This window comes from Lepisosteus platostomus, chromosome 2 (genome assembly GCF_059453375.1).
Source record: "Lepisosteus platostomus isolate fLepPlt1 chromosome 2, fLepPlt1.hap1, whole genome shotgun sequence".
Lineage (NCBI taxonomy): Eukaryota > Metazoa > Chordata > Actinopteri > Semionotiformes > Lepisosteidae > Lepisosteus > Lepisosteus platostomus.
In genome coordinates this window covers 43,803,750-43,817,423 of record NC_142612.1, presented here as the reverse complement: position 1 = coordinate 43,817,423, position 13,674 = coordinate 43,803,750, and the positions used below count along the sequence as shown (strand labels likewise).

Genomic DNA, 13,674 nt, shown 5'->3' with positions numbered 1-13,674 from the left:
AGACCATTATTGCTGCAAGAGTTGGTATTATAACCTGACTCTGAAATCAAGATAGAGTGTGGCTGGAAGGTTGCTGGTTCAAATCCTGCGGCTGGCAGAGGAATCCTACTCTGTAGGGCCCCTGAGCAAGTCCCTCAACCCCAGCTGCTCCTGGGGTGCTGTATAGATGGCTGACCCTGAGCTCTGACCCCAAGCTTCTGTCTCCCTGTCTGTGTGCCTGTATGTCTCAAGGAGAGAAAGCTGGGGTATGTGAAAAACACAAGTTCCTAATGCAAGAAATTGTATATGGCTAATAAAGTGATCTTATCATAAAAAGTGAATGCTGTTTATTTTAATGCCTAATGAGTATTTTGATTAATAGATTGTTTGGCATTGCATTTTAAAATGAGTTTCAGTCAGCTAATGCAGTTTGGGCTCTTAACATGTTAAAACATTTACAAAAAATAATGGGATTATTAGTCTCTTCTTGTTATTAAATGGTTTTACCTTGATTTAATGACACATGCTGTACATAAACCTACTGCACTATGACAGATTTTAACCTTGAGAAATGTTCCACCCTGAAATGTTTAGATGTGGTGATATATTGCTCAAATTGTGAATGGGGGATTTCTCCTGTGAAATTCAATCTGAATGCTTAAGGCTTCATGGAAATGAAAGCACAATGTATCAGATTGTTTGGTAACACTTATTTGAATGTTGCTGCAATGTTATAATCATATGGATAATGCATAATTCAAAGGGACATTCAAATGACATTTGTTGTAGTATTGCATCATACCAAGTGTTATATATGATTGTCATTTGCAAGTTGCATATTGTGTAGAACCTATGAAGTGATAATGAAGCTGTTATGCAGTAACATTTAAATAAAGCACCACCAATTGTTCTTTACTTAAATCTGCTTAAAAGATTACAATTTTACTTTCGTGTAATGGCATCCTTTTTTGTTATTTACATTATTCTGTTAAAAGTGCTCCAAATCTTATATTGCAAGCAAATAAGAATGTAATAAATAATTTTGTTCTAAAATTGCTTTTTTTCTTTTCTCTTCCTATACGTTCTGTGGCTCTGAAATGTTCTAATTTAAAAATATTTGGACTTCATCATCTCCCTGTATAAGTGTCTTCACCTGAAAGGTTTTAAAAGTCTGATTCTGAAAAGAGAAATAAATAAACACTGGGGTATTTTCTCTCCACTGCACTTGATGTAGTGTTTTTTGTATTACAAAAGCACTTTTATAACCTTTTGATTTCTATTTGATTTTCCATTCTGTAAAAAAAACTATTTTAGGTTGTTCATTTTAATATGTCACTTGTTGATTTAAGCAATCCTGTGTTACTAATGTGCATAATACTAATACAGTAGAAAGTACTCATATGTGCGTCACAAACTAGTCAAAATGTGACCGATTAAGAAAATGAAAAGTCCCAAAACAGAAATAAATATTTAGTACTTTGTGTGCTAACAGTTTGTTTTCCATTATTTTAAGAATGCTGGATTACAAATAGAGTTAAACAGACTTGATTCTTTGTGAAGCCTTACTATTTGCAACAAAGCGTATATGACATATCTTAAATATAGTGTTTTGATCTGTCCATAGAGATACTTTAATGTGATGCAAGAACTGTACAAATAACAGAGGGAAAATCAATGCGCATTTATACTTTTCTTTCTTTAAGACAGTGATTGTGGCTCTTTAAAAATAATATTTGAGCAGAAGCAATAATATTCTTATCATTTTATGATGCAATTCAGTGTTTACATATTTAACACTGAAGATTTACCTTCTTACTGTCACGGAAGCCGGATGTTAGCCGTGGAGAGAGACAGGCAGAACAAGAAGATCCTATGCGAAGCGGCAGGAATGGAACACTCCAGGGTTCACTCCAGGCTCAAGGTATCGAGTGGAGTCGGGGACGAAACATAGACCCTCGGGTCGCGGACATGGGGCGACTTGGTGAGGTAAACCTCTCGACAACGGATCCCAATGCTCAGCGTGGAGGACAGGACAGACCGGAAATAAATAGCAAACCTCCACCAGACGCACCGGAGGCACATGAACAGGCATAGGGAAGCAAGGAACATGACAGAATGGTGGAGTGCGTTCTAGAGGTAGGAAGAAGGTTGTGACTCTTACCCCTTTTTATCAAATGAAAAAACACATACTTTATCTGTGCGTAGTGTTTATTGCTTCTATAAGGAACAGCTAAGACTATTGTAATTGAGAGGGTAATTTAGAATTATTGTGTCATTCCTATTGAGGCAATATAATACTCATGTAATGTACAGATGCAGCCATTCAAAATGGGTGAGGTATTTCGCGGCATACCGCGACACGCCCACCGGGGTATCACATGGTTCACGTGTGTCACGTGACTAACTATCCGGCGTCGCCTTGTAAAACCGCCAGGGGGAGCTTAACCTCTCATGTACAGCATTTGAGCCTTTAATTTTGAACTGTGTATTACAGCATGTTAATCATCAGTCATTAAAATGTTGGTATATTTTATGAAAGCAAGATTGCTCAGTTGGACAAAAGTACACAACCTACCTTTATCAGAAATATTTATGCATCAAAGCCTTTACTGAAGATATTACTAATAGTATTAATAATGGATGACTTTGGACAAGCTGTATACTCAAAGTATAATTTCTTTAGAACATTTGTACAAGCACTTGGAATCTGTCCAAGCCATACTTTGTCAGGCATTTTGTTTTACTTCAACGGCATAAAAACTTCCTTGCTTTTAACAGGGCGTTTCATAATTTCTAACTACGAAAATGATTTAAAATGCAACACCTATCATTCAACTAGAGCTTAAAATATCACAAGGATCCTCAAGAGCACAGCAAAGAGTGTATTAAAAGACACTTGTATTTATCAACGCTTTCTTTTCTTATGGAACCACTTCAGAGGGGTGTTCCAGGAATCGGCACTTTAAAGAAAAAAATACACACCAGTATTCCATTTCTCCCTAAACATTGTAAGCTCAACAAGCATACTTTTAGAATTTGATTAAAAGGGAATATAATATGGAATCGCGTATCTCAAGAATTTAATAACGGTATGATTATATCCGTGTACTGCGGCACGGCTGTGTAGGGCTGTTTCGCCTGCCCGTTCATGTGAGCTGTCTTGTAGCCTACTGGTCTAGGTGCGTGACTACCAACTGGCAGGTTGAGTGTTCAAATCCAGCTGGTGCTGGACTTTTCATTTTTATTTTTTAATCGCATAACATAAACATATTACCGTAAGCAAACTGTACTGTATACAGTATGTACATGTATATTTAATGTCTTAACTGTGCCCGTTTAAGTATTGAATATTCATATCTAATTTTACCACTGAAGGGAAATCTTAGTAGCTGAGCATAAAAAAATAGGAGCATACTGTAACGCGTGTGAAGGCCATAAACGATATTAATTTTGGAACATAAACATACAGTATATGGCTGGTCTCGGTACTTTAAAGAAAACATACACGAAACATGGTTTCATTATGACCAGAATCGGTCTTGAGATATTTTTAACTTGATTTACAGTATTTGAGAGGTATGTCTTAACACCGATACTACAGTGCTTAAGTACTGCTCACGTATATGTTTCTAGGTTTATATTATGCATTTCATACGGTCAAATTACTTTTGAGCAACTAATAAGAAGCGCGAAACGGTATGCGTTTTAGTTTCGTTTTGTGCTGGGACCCGTGGATTGATTAGAGATATCAAGTACATACAAGTCATTTTTTAAATGTTGTAGTTCGTCTTGAAAAAATGTTACGAGTACATCATCTATCAACAATTACACAGGTTCTGTTTCCATATTGCGGATTTTGGTTACGTAATATTAATTTCTAGATTTCACGTTGTGAATATGATGGGATGTCTGATGGGATGTTTCTAAAAATCCATCCTCTGTAAAACGTCTTCTCTAGTTGTCCTGCATATGTATTCGCTAATGAAGCTGTGTGTTCTGAACCTAGATCTCTACATTTCTGTATGAACCAGCTTAGAGGGCTAAAGACAGCTTGTGTTTAAATTGAGTGTAAGGCAATTTATGCTTATAAAGTCATGGTCAGCATTTATCTTTGTACTGTGCTGTTAACGTGTTCTGTGCCAAGTCACATTATTTTATAGCGTTTTTAAAGCGTTATCAAATACGGTGTTACTGTAGTTTACTGAGTCCCATGTCACATGGTCTGTGATTGAAACCTGTAAAACCGGTTTAATTCGTCACAGCCAGCACTCTTCAGGTGTGAGGGTCTTCTGCTCAGAATGAAACGCTAAAATGTTTGTGTATATTCTAATGGTAGTGGGGGCGGGGTGTGTGGGAACAGGTTTGGTTGAAACATTTTCTCTGAAAGCATTTTCTTCGCAGTTTAACCGATCTTGTTACAGCATGTTACAGTTTACTATTATTAACCATATTAATTTTAAGTGCTTAATGTAAAATCTTGTAAAAATATATTTTCATTGTTCAAATATACATTAAGTCTGACTATCATATAATAAGTTAAATACAAAACTAAAGAAAAAATAGGGTTAAATATAATTCAAAATATTTTGCTAACAATGTTAACTGTTTATGAATAATAAAATGTATTAACTAAGGAGTAGGATGGCACAGTTGTTAGTATGTTTTTTGTTTTTTTTTAACCCAATCTCCGGGAAACCATTAGTACGATGGTGAATTGGAGATTCTCAACCCTTGCTGCATACGACTGGAAAAGAATTCGTGATCGGATCAACGAAATGCTTCGTAGGAGGAGGCGGTCTTTTCCTCTTGTCTAACAGTCTGTCCACAAACAAAACATTCCTGTTAGACAAGAGGAATTGAAAAAAAAACAATGTTGTCAATGAAAACCGGTGTGTGTGTCTCTCCCTGCTGGATGTCCCTCTCACAAACTGCTGAATGAATAAAATAATTTTATTGAAAACGAGTTTGCGATTGTCTGGTCTTTAAATTCTGGAGATACGCGATTCCATATTATATTCCCTTTTAATCAAATTCTAAAAGTATGCTTGTTGACTCCGGTATCGCGTTAGTTAAAGACTTCGATGCTTAAAATGTTTAGGGAGAAATGGAATACTGGTGTGTATGTTTTTTTTAAAGTACCGAGACCAGCCATATACTGTATGTTTAAGTTCCAAAATTAATATCGTTTATGGGCTTCACACGCGTTGCAGTATGCTCAGGCACTAAGTAAAAGGAGATGCTTCGTATTGCTTGACTAATTTTAAAAACTAAGTTATAAATATAAAAATTGCAGGCGCTGCTCTGGTGCATCGGCTCCTACACAGTGCCTGTCTGCCGTAAGCGTTACAATATACATACAGTACCCAACACTGCTTGTACCCATCTGTCATGCAAATAAAACACCTTGAATTGAATTGAATTGAGGGGAGAAGGGGGGGATACTAAAGCCAATACTGGCTCAATGGGCTTTGACGTGCTAATGCGTTGGTTTAATGGTCCGGGTGTGGCAGGCTTCCAATGTCAACTCGACTCGATTAGAAGACAATGAACGTATTTTAGCCCTAAATGAATTAATAGCAAACATGGTTTACATAAAATACATTTTTCCAAGAAAGTTTATAATAATACGATCTATAGTTGAAATCTGAGCCTACTTTAAAAATAAAGGAAAAGCATTTTCAGAGAGCAATCACGCTGTGTTTATGTAGAAAAAGTGATTAGGTTTATGAGCAATCTAATTACCTATTCGCTTAAAACGCTATAAAAAATAAAGTTTATTTAGAGATGAATGATCAGTGTCGCAGTATAAATAATGTGAGTCAGGAAACTAACACAGCGCCACCGGATTTAATAACGCAATAAAAACGCTATAAAATAATGTGACACAGTACAGCACAGTACAACAATACTGACCATGACTTTAGAAGCATAAATTACCTTACACTCAATTTAAACACAAGCTGTCTTTCTGTATGAACCTCTAAGCTGGTTCATACAGAAAATGTAGAAATGCATTAGCCTGATCATGATTAAAAAACACATAATTAAACACGCGTTTGCGATTTAAATCAGAACACGATTTAAATCAATATAAATGTTTATATTGTAACGCATACTGTCCAGCCTCCATTTCTCTATAAAAATTTACTTTTGCACACACACACACAATAGAAGCAGGAACCGCTGTCAGAAGGGAAGATATATTCAAAATATCGCAAATATCGATCATGTTGCGATATTTTGAAATATAAAAGTCAATTGATTGTCCATAATATCGCTTACCTATTTTTTCGAAGAAATGTTTGTTAAAATAAAAGTCCAGCACCAGCTGGATTCAAACACACAACCTGCCAGTTGATAGTCACGCACCTAGACCAGTAGGCTACAAGACAGCTCGCATGATCAGGTAGGCGAAACAGCCTTACACAGTCCTGCCGCAGTACACGGATATAATCATACCATTATTAAATTCTTTAGATACGCGATTCCATATTATATTCCCTTTTAATCAAATTCTAAAAGTATGCTTGTTGACTCCGGTATCACGTTAGTTAAAGACTTCGAAGCTTACAATGTTTAGGGAGAAATGGAATACCGGTGTGTATTTTTCCTTGTGATATTTTAAGCTCTAGTTGAATGATAGGTGTCGCATTTTAAATCATTTTCGTAGCTAGAAATTATGAAACGCCCTGTTAAAAGCAAGGAAGTTTTTTTGCCCCGTTGAAGTAAAACAAAATGCCTGACAAAGTATGGCTTGGACAGATTCCAAGTGCTTGTACAAATGTGCTAAAGAAATTATACTTTGAGTATACAGCTTGTCCAAAGTCATCCATTATTAATACTATTAGTAATATCTTCAGTAAAGGCTTTGATGCATAAATATTTCTGATAAAGGTAGGTTGTGTACTTCTGTCCAACTGAGCAATCTTGCTTTCATAATATATACCAACATTTTAATGACTGATGATTAACATGCTGTAATACACAGTTCAAAATTAAAGGCTCAAATGCTGTACATGAGAGGTTAAGCTCCCCCTGGCGGTTTTACAAGGCGACGCCGGATAGCTAGTCACGTGACACACGTGACACGCGTGATACTGCGTGATACTGTGACACGCCCACCGGGGTATGCCGCGAAATACCTCACCCATTTTGAATGGCTGCATCTGTATGTATTCGCTAATGAAGCTGTGTGTTCTGAGCCTGGATCTCTACATTTCTGTATGAACCAGCTTAGAGGGCTAAAGACAGCTTGTGTTTAAATTGAGTGTAAGGCAATTTATGCTTCTAAAGTCATGGTCAGCATTTATTTTTGTACTGTGCTGTAAACTTGTTCTGTGACAAGTCACATTATTTTATAGCGTTTTTATAGCGTTATCAAATACGGTGTTACTGTAGTTTACTGAGTCCAATGTCACATGGTCTGTGATTGAAACCTGTAAAACCGTTTTAATTCGTCACAGCCAGCACTCTTCAGGTGTGAGGGTCTTCTGCTCAGAATGAAACGCTAAAATGTTTGTGTATATTCTAATGGTAGTGGGGGCAGGGTGTGTGTGAACAGGTTTGGTTGAAATTGCATTGGAGATCTATGTTCTTCACACCTGAAACATTTTCTCTGAAAGCATTTTCTTCGCAGTTTAACCGATCTTGTTACAACATGTTACAGTTTACTATTATTAACCATATTAATTTTAAGTGCTTAATGTAAAATCTTGTAAAAATATATTTTCATTGTTCAAATATACATTAAGTCTGACTATCATATAATAAGTTAAATACAAAACTAAAGAAAAAATAGGGTTAAATATAATTCAAAATATTTTGCTAACAATGTTAACTGTTTATGAATAATAAAATGTATTAACTAAGGAGTAGGATGGCACAGTTGTTAGTATGTTTTTTGTTTTGTTTCTTTTTCATAAATACAACAGTAGTACCTGATGTCTCAGTGGCTTTCAAATTTAAATTATGCATGCAAACCTTTGAACTAGAAAGATAACTAAGATATCCATCCATTATATTCCCTAATATCCATGAAATATATGGCGCTGAAATATGTGTGACGCAGTGGTGGCCTGACACGGTGAGGTGCGCTGGCAGCTGGGTGATGCAGTGGTGGCCTGGCACGGTGAGGTGTGCTGGCAGCTGTGTGGTGTGACGCTGTGGTGGCCTGGCACGGTGAGGTGCGCTGGCAGCTGTGTGATGCAGTGTTATTAATAACAATGAATAGTCACATAGGCGTTACAATATAAACATTTATATTGATTTAAATAACGTTTTGATTTAAATCGCAAATGCGGGTTTAAATATATGTGTTTTTTGATTCACAATCAGACAAATGCAACATAAATTGATATCTTTGTCTTCTAAGTATCTTAATAAACTTTCAGCATAGCTTTCTCCCCGTTTAGATTTATTTTGGGATCAAACGTGCAAAGATTAGATTGTAATCGTTTTTATTTTTTAAATACATTTTAGAAAAGTGTAATCTATACTAAAAAGCTGTAGACCACCTGCTATAAAGATACATCTTGTAATACTTTCTGGTTCGGATAGGACAGACACAAGAACTCTGACTTGCGGAGTTAAAGCAAGTTAAAGCCTTGATTTTATATATCACCTTTAAAAGTGGCATCTCAAAGCAAAGTAAATACCCAACACTGATTGTACCCATCTGTCATGCTAATAAAGCAGCTTGAATTGAATTGAGAGAGGGGGGGGGTATATTTGCTTTGTGTATAAAGTACATTGTGAATGTTTTCACAGCCTTCACTTTGTCGTTTTTATGCCATTTTTTGACCACGCATGAATATTCCTATGTCCGTATCTTCGCAAGGGAATCAGTGTGAATTTTAATACTAATTAAATGACCACGGGCACTTTCCACCCCCTCTACATTCTCAGAGTAGAACAGACTAACCTTCTAATGAAAGACGGTCCACCTCCCACGGACAGGAAAAGTGCCCACAGGCACTTAAACTTAAACTTAATATGGTCAGTAACAGTAAACAGTAACATGGTCAGAAGGAGCACGTACAAACGTTTCCGAAATAACCACATGTAAGACTCTGATGCTTAAAATGTTTAGGGAGAAAGTGGAATACTGGTGTGTATTTTTTCTTTAAACTACCAATACCAGCCATATACAGTCTGTAACGTAGGGATTTCTATATGTCTTCATTTAGTGGTTACATTAGTGACAAAGGCTAAACTTTTAGCTTCAGTAACGTGTACATATCTCCCCTTTTTATAAAACGACTTGGTTGAAAACTGTTCCAGAGCCACTGTTGTTTCATCAGTGAAAAGTACATCATGAAATGCCTCTCCCTGTTCAATCCACTGGAAAAAAGAAAAGGAGCATAAAGCTTCTGATGGTCATAAACGATATTCATTTAGGAGCAGCATCAGAGGTATGTTTTTAACTGCACTGCATTGGAGAGAATACCATAGTGTTTTTTTTTTTACTCCCTGGCGGAAACTGGCTTCCAGAAGAATCAGTATGGCTCAGAGATTAAATAAAACTTCACAGACATTAACGAAGAGCATAACGCGTGTACTGTATACACTGCAAGTACAACCCAACTCTCTGCAGGAGTGCTGGCTGTGACGAATTGAACCGGTTTCACGGGTATTTTCAAAGTAGGAGGCGAGATTTCCAGCGACACCCCCCCCCCCCTCAAAAACCCAGTAAATACAGTACTTACTAGTTAAAGGCTAGGCTCCCGACTACGGCGAAAGGAACCCTTCTTTCATTAGAAGACAATGAGCATATTTTAGCCCTGAATGAATTAATAGCAAACATGGTTTACATAAAAGACATTTTTCCAAGAAAGTTTAGCCTTTGTCACTAATGAAACCACTAAATAAAGACATAAATATAAAAATCTTAAGATTTTTAAAATACATGACTTTGCTAAAATTTATTTGAAAATAAAAACAATTACAACCGCCAGGGGAGAGAGAGAACAAGGGAGGGATGTTGGTTTTGCATAAGGGGTGGGGCTATGGAAATTAGGTCTGTTTGGGAATGTGTAGTTACATGTTCTGGCTGTGAATTATCGTTGTTGAGTATGGAGTGTTGAGGTATTGATTTTGTGTAATGCTTTATGTTGAAAATTGAGGTGGATTTTGTTTATGATAAACAGGATAAACTGGGATGGGAGGAAGGTTTGGTTTTGCATAAGGGGCGGGATTATGATAATTGGAGGACTTTGCGAGAGTAAAATGGTTTGATTATTTGATTTTGTATTGTGGTTGTTATCTATGTTTTTGGTTGGTATTATGTTTATATGGTTGTTTTTGTTGGTTGGTTGTTATTATGGTTATTAATAATACGATCTATAGTTGAAATCTGAGCCTAAATAAAAAAAAAAGCAAGTGATTAGGTTTATGAGCAATCTAATTACTTATTCGTTTAAAACGCTATATAAAATAAAGTTTATTATTAATTTGCTGGACAGAGCGGTGAACATTATTATGCATAAGACAAAGATAACGATCCTGATCAGTTTAGAAATCTGTGTACGCTGTAAGGTTTTTACTTCTTAAACTTTTAAAATACACGTTTTGAATAGAAAGAAATCCTCTTCCTGGTACAGTATTTATACCAAACCAGCACGTCTTTTTTCTCCAATCAGAGGGGTGTCAGATGGTGTCAGCCAATCACCATTCTGAAGCCCTACCATAATCTCTGGTATGGGGAGACCCCAGAATTCTGTCCCATAGTTTAGACAGATGATAGATACTTTTATTGATCCCGTGAGGGAAATAAAGTAAATCATTTTCATTTTAGGAAATTATTAAACCCTCGGTTAAAAGCAAAGGAGATCTGTTATAGTGGACATAAAAACAAGAGTTTGCTGTGGCGTTATTGGAAACACAATTTTAACAAAAAAGCGCTGGCATTATATCCTAGAAGACACAGACCGGGAGAATGCCCGCAGCGTAAAAGAAAATGCCTGATGAACTAGGGATTGGACAGTTTCCAAGTGCTTGTACAATCGATGGAAATGTTCAAATAAATGTGCAAAAGAAATAAACAAAATAATCAGTTATTTCTTTATCATATTGGGTAGCTAATGTCCTCTCTTTGCTAGTTAGTGGCTGTGTTTCTGCGTTGGGTAGCAACGGGTGACTGTTCTCAGGCGGAAGATGTAAACAGCTTAATGTTCGTGTTAAATAATTTTTTTAAATTAAAATTCATTCTATACAGCAATCGCATATTTGGGTACCGTTTCATAAAACTTTCATTCTTAAAATGTTTAGGGAGAAATGGAAGACTGGTGTGTATTTTTTCTTTTAACTACCAAGACCAGCCATACACAGTACAGTTTACATACATACAGTAATGTTTATGTTCCTAAATTAATATCGTTTATGACCTTCAGATGCGTTATGGTCCTCTTCTTTTTATGCTCAGCTACTAAAATTTCCCTTTAGTGGTAAAATCCATATAAATATTCAAAACTAAGCGGATTAAAATGTGCACAGTAAAGACATTAAATGATTAAATCTTTGCACTACCAACCAATGCACCACGAGTGCCCCTGTCGGTCATTTTGGCCAGCCAATCACTTGCCCTGCGGTGCCCTCCTGTGCCCCGCGGTGGCTTGTGGGTAGGTTACTGTACCGCGGGTTTTTACCGCGCATTTTGAATGGCTGCATCTGTATAGTCATCCTGCCAAGAAAAAAGCAAAGTCTTCAGGTGTGAAGATGGACATTTTCCTCTGAGGAATGCAAACGTACTGAAAAAAAAACAGAATTGTGAGTGTTACTGATTGCATACCAGATCATTTCAAGAACTCAATGTTTCCTTGTATTGAATACTCAATAAACAAAGTAAAATTACTCTTGGAATCACTGCAGATAATGTACCTATAAAGTAACTTTTTTACCTATACAGTAGTACAGTATTACTGGAAGTATGGCTTCACTTTTTTTGCTTTATACGCAAAGGTCTGGATTAGTGAATTCATAAATCTAGTCTTTGCAAAGTAAGTATTGAGTGCTATGTGTAAAATGTCCAATTAGCAGATGTGTATAAAATTTACTCTTGTCCCAAGACTTGGATGGGTAATGGAAAGTCTTTGTGATATATATATATATATTATGGTATTATTATATACATATTTTTTTATTTTAACAACTGTCAGCTGTCCTTGATAATTCAGGAAATGGGTGAAATGTTCATGCCTGTAAATGAGAGAGGGACATTTGACTCATCTTGCTCATTTAGTAGTTAAGCAGCTAACTGAATCTAAAATTCCATCCAGCTTTTTTTAAAGGTGTCCAGAGTTTGGGCCTCAACTACTGTTATGTTGCACAAAACGTCTGTTAGGGTTTACGACACTGTTGCGCTTTTGTTTGGGGGTTACTGTTTTACAGCACTTAGGTGCCTTGCCGGGTGTTTCCAGTAATGTATCAGTTAGGAGTTATGCACAATAAAGAGCAAATGTCTGCAAAACCTGTCTGCCTCAGTCCCTGATTTTTCACGGTGTAACATTGGTGACATGGATGGAACTTTAACTCCCACCTCCTCCCCTGTTCCTTGGTTGGACTTGCTGTCTGGAGTCTTTTGAGAGGCTGCACATGCAAAAGTCAGAGAAAGTTTGCTGACAACACTTGATGACCACACACTGAACAAGGCTATTCAAATAATGTTTCAAACAGAGGCCACCACTGCCTTGTCCTCTACACTTGCGTGCTCCCCTTCTCCTTCTCCTGCACTTGCCACTGGCCATGTGGAGCAGCCGGAGCAGCCGGAGCAGCCAGGCAGCCCAGACTCATTCATATACAACACAGACGTGCTGTACACGTGGCAGCGGCATGCATCTTCCTCCAGGTGCTGTGGGAATTGTGGTTCACCCTCTCACACCACCAGGGCTCAGAACTGCCCTGTTCGAGGGCATCAGTATCGAGGCTGCAGCAGATATAATCACTTTACCAAGGTCTGCGTTTGGCCCTGGCCTGCCTGCAATGATCAACTTCAGCTTCGCCGTCCTCTGCTCCCACCACAGTTCACACAGTGAACACAGCGCCCAGAGCTTTTATATGTGCACTATTGAGCTGGACTGTGTTTGTATTCCCCTACTGCTGCACACTGGGGCAACAGTCTCTGTCCTGAATCTCTCAACAGTGGAGCAGTTATTCTCTCACCGGCCTAACCCTGGGTTGGGTTTCTTGGTACACGTGTATGACATCACAGGAGCCCTGTATTTTCCAAGGGTGTAAAAAAATCAAGAAAAAGATTTTGTGTCATGGAAGCATTTCATCTTAGGGAAAGCAGGCTTTTGGGACTTTTGTTCTGATTATTATGCAGTGATATTTTTTGTTGCTTTTTGTTCTATTCCTATCAAGTTACATATTAAACTAATAGTTTCACATTAAAAAAAAAACTTGGAACTTGTTTTGTGAGGAAAGAAGGATGTGCTCTTTCTTGTGTACAGAAAGAATATCAACTGGATCAGAAAGTGTGTAAGTATACTGTAGACCTTCAATCCACATACTGCCAAACAAGCTTTTTTATAAATTAAATTGAGGCAGATAAAAAAGTCTACCTTAAAGGTTACCAGGGTCAAGTCTAACTATAAAAGTAAATTATGTTTTAATTTGGAGAAAGACAAATACATTAAGGTGACTGAGTGTAAATAGTAGAAAGGACTTCAAAGGCCACTGCCCTAAGTAGTACATTATGAG

General features: G+C 37.1%; 1 pseudogene; it reads right to left on the bottom strand.

Annotated features, from left to right (window-relative positions):
* Positions 1-1,884: 1,884 nt before the first annotated feature.
* Positions 1,885-13,674, bottom strand: part of LOC148676373 (uncharacterized) — a 66,613-nt pseudogene continuing 54,823 nt past the window's right edge.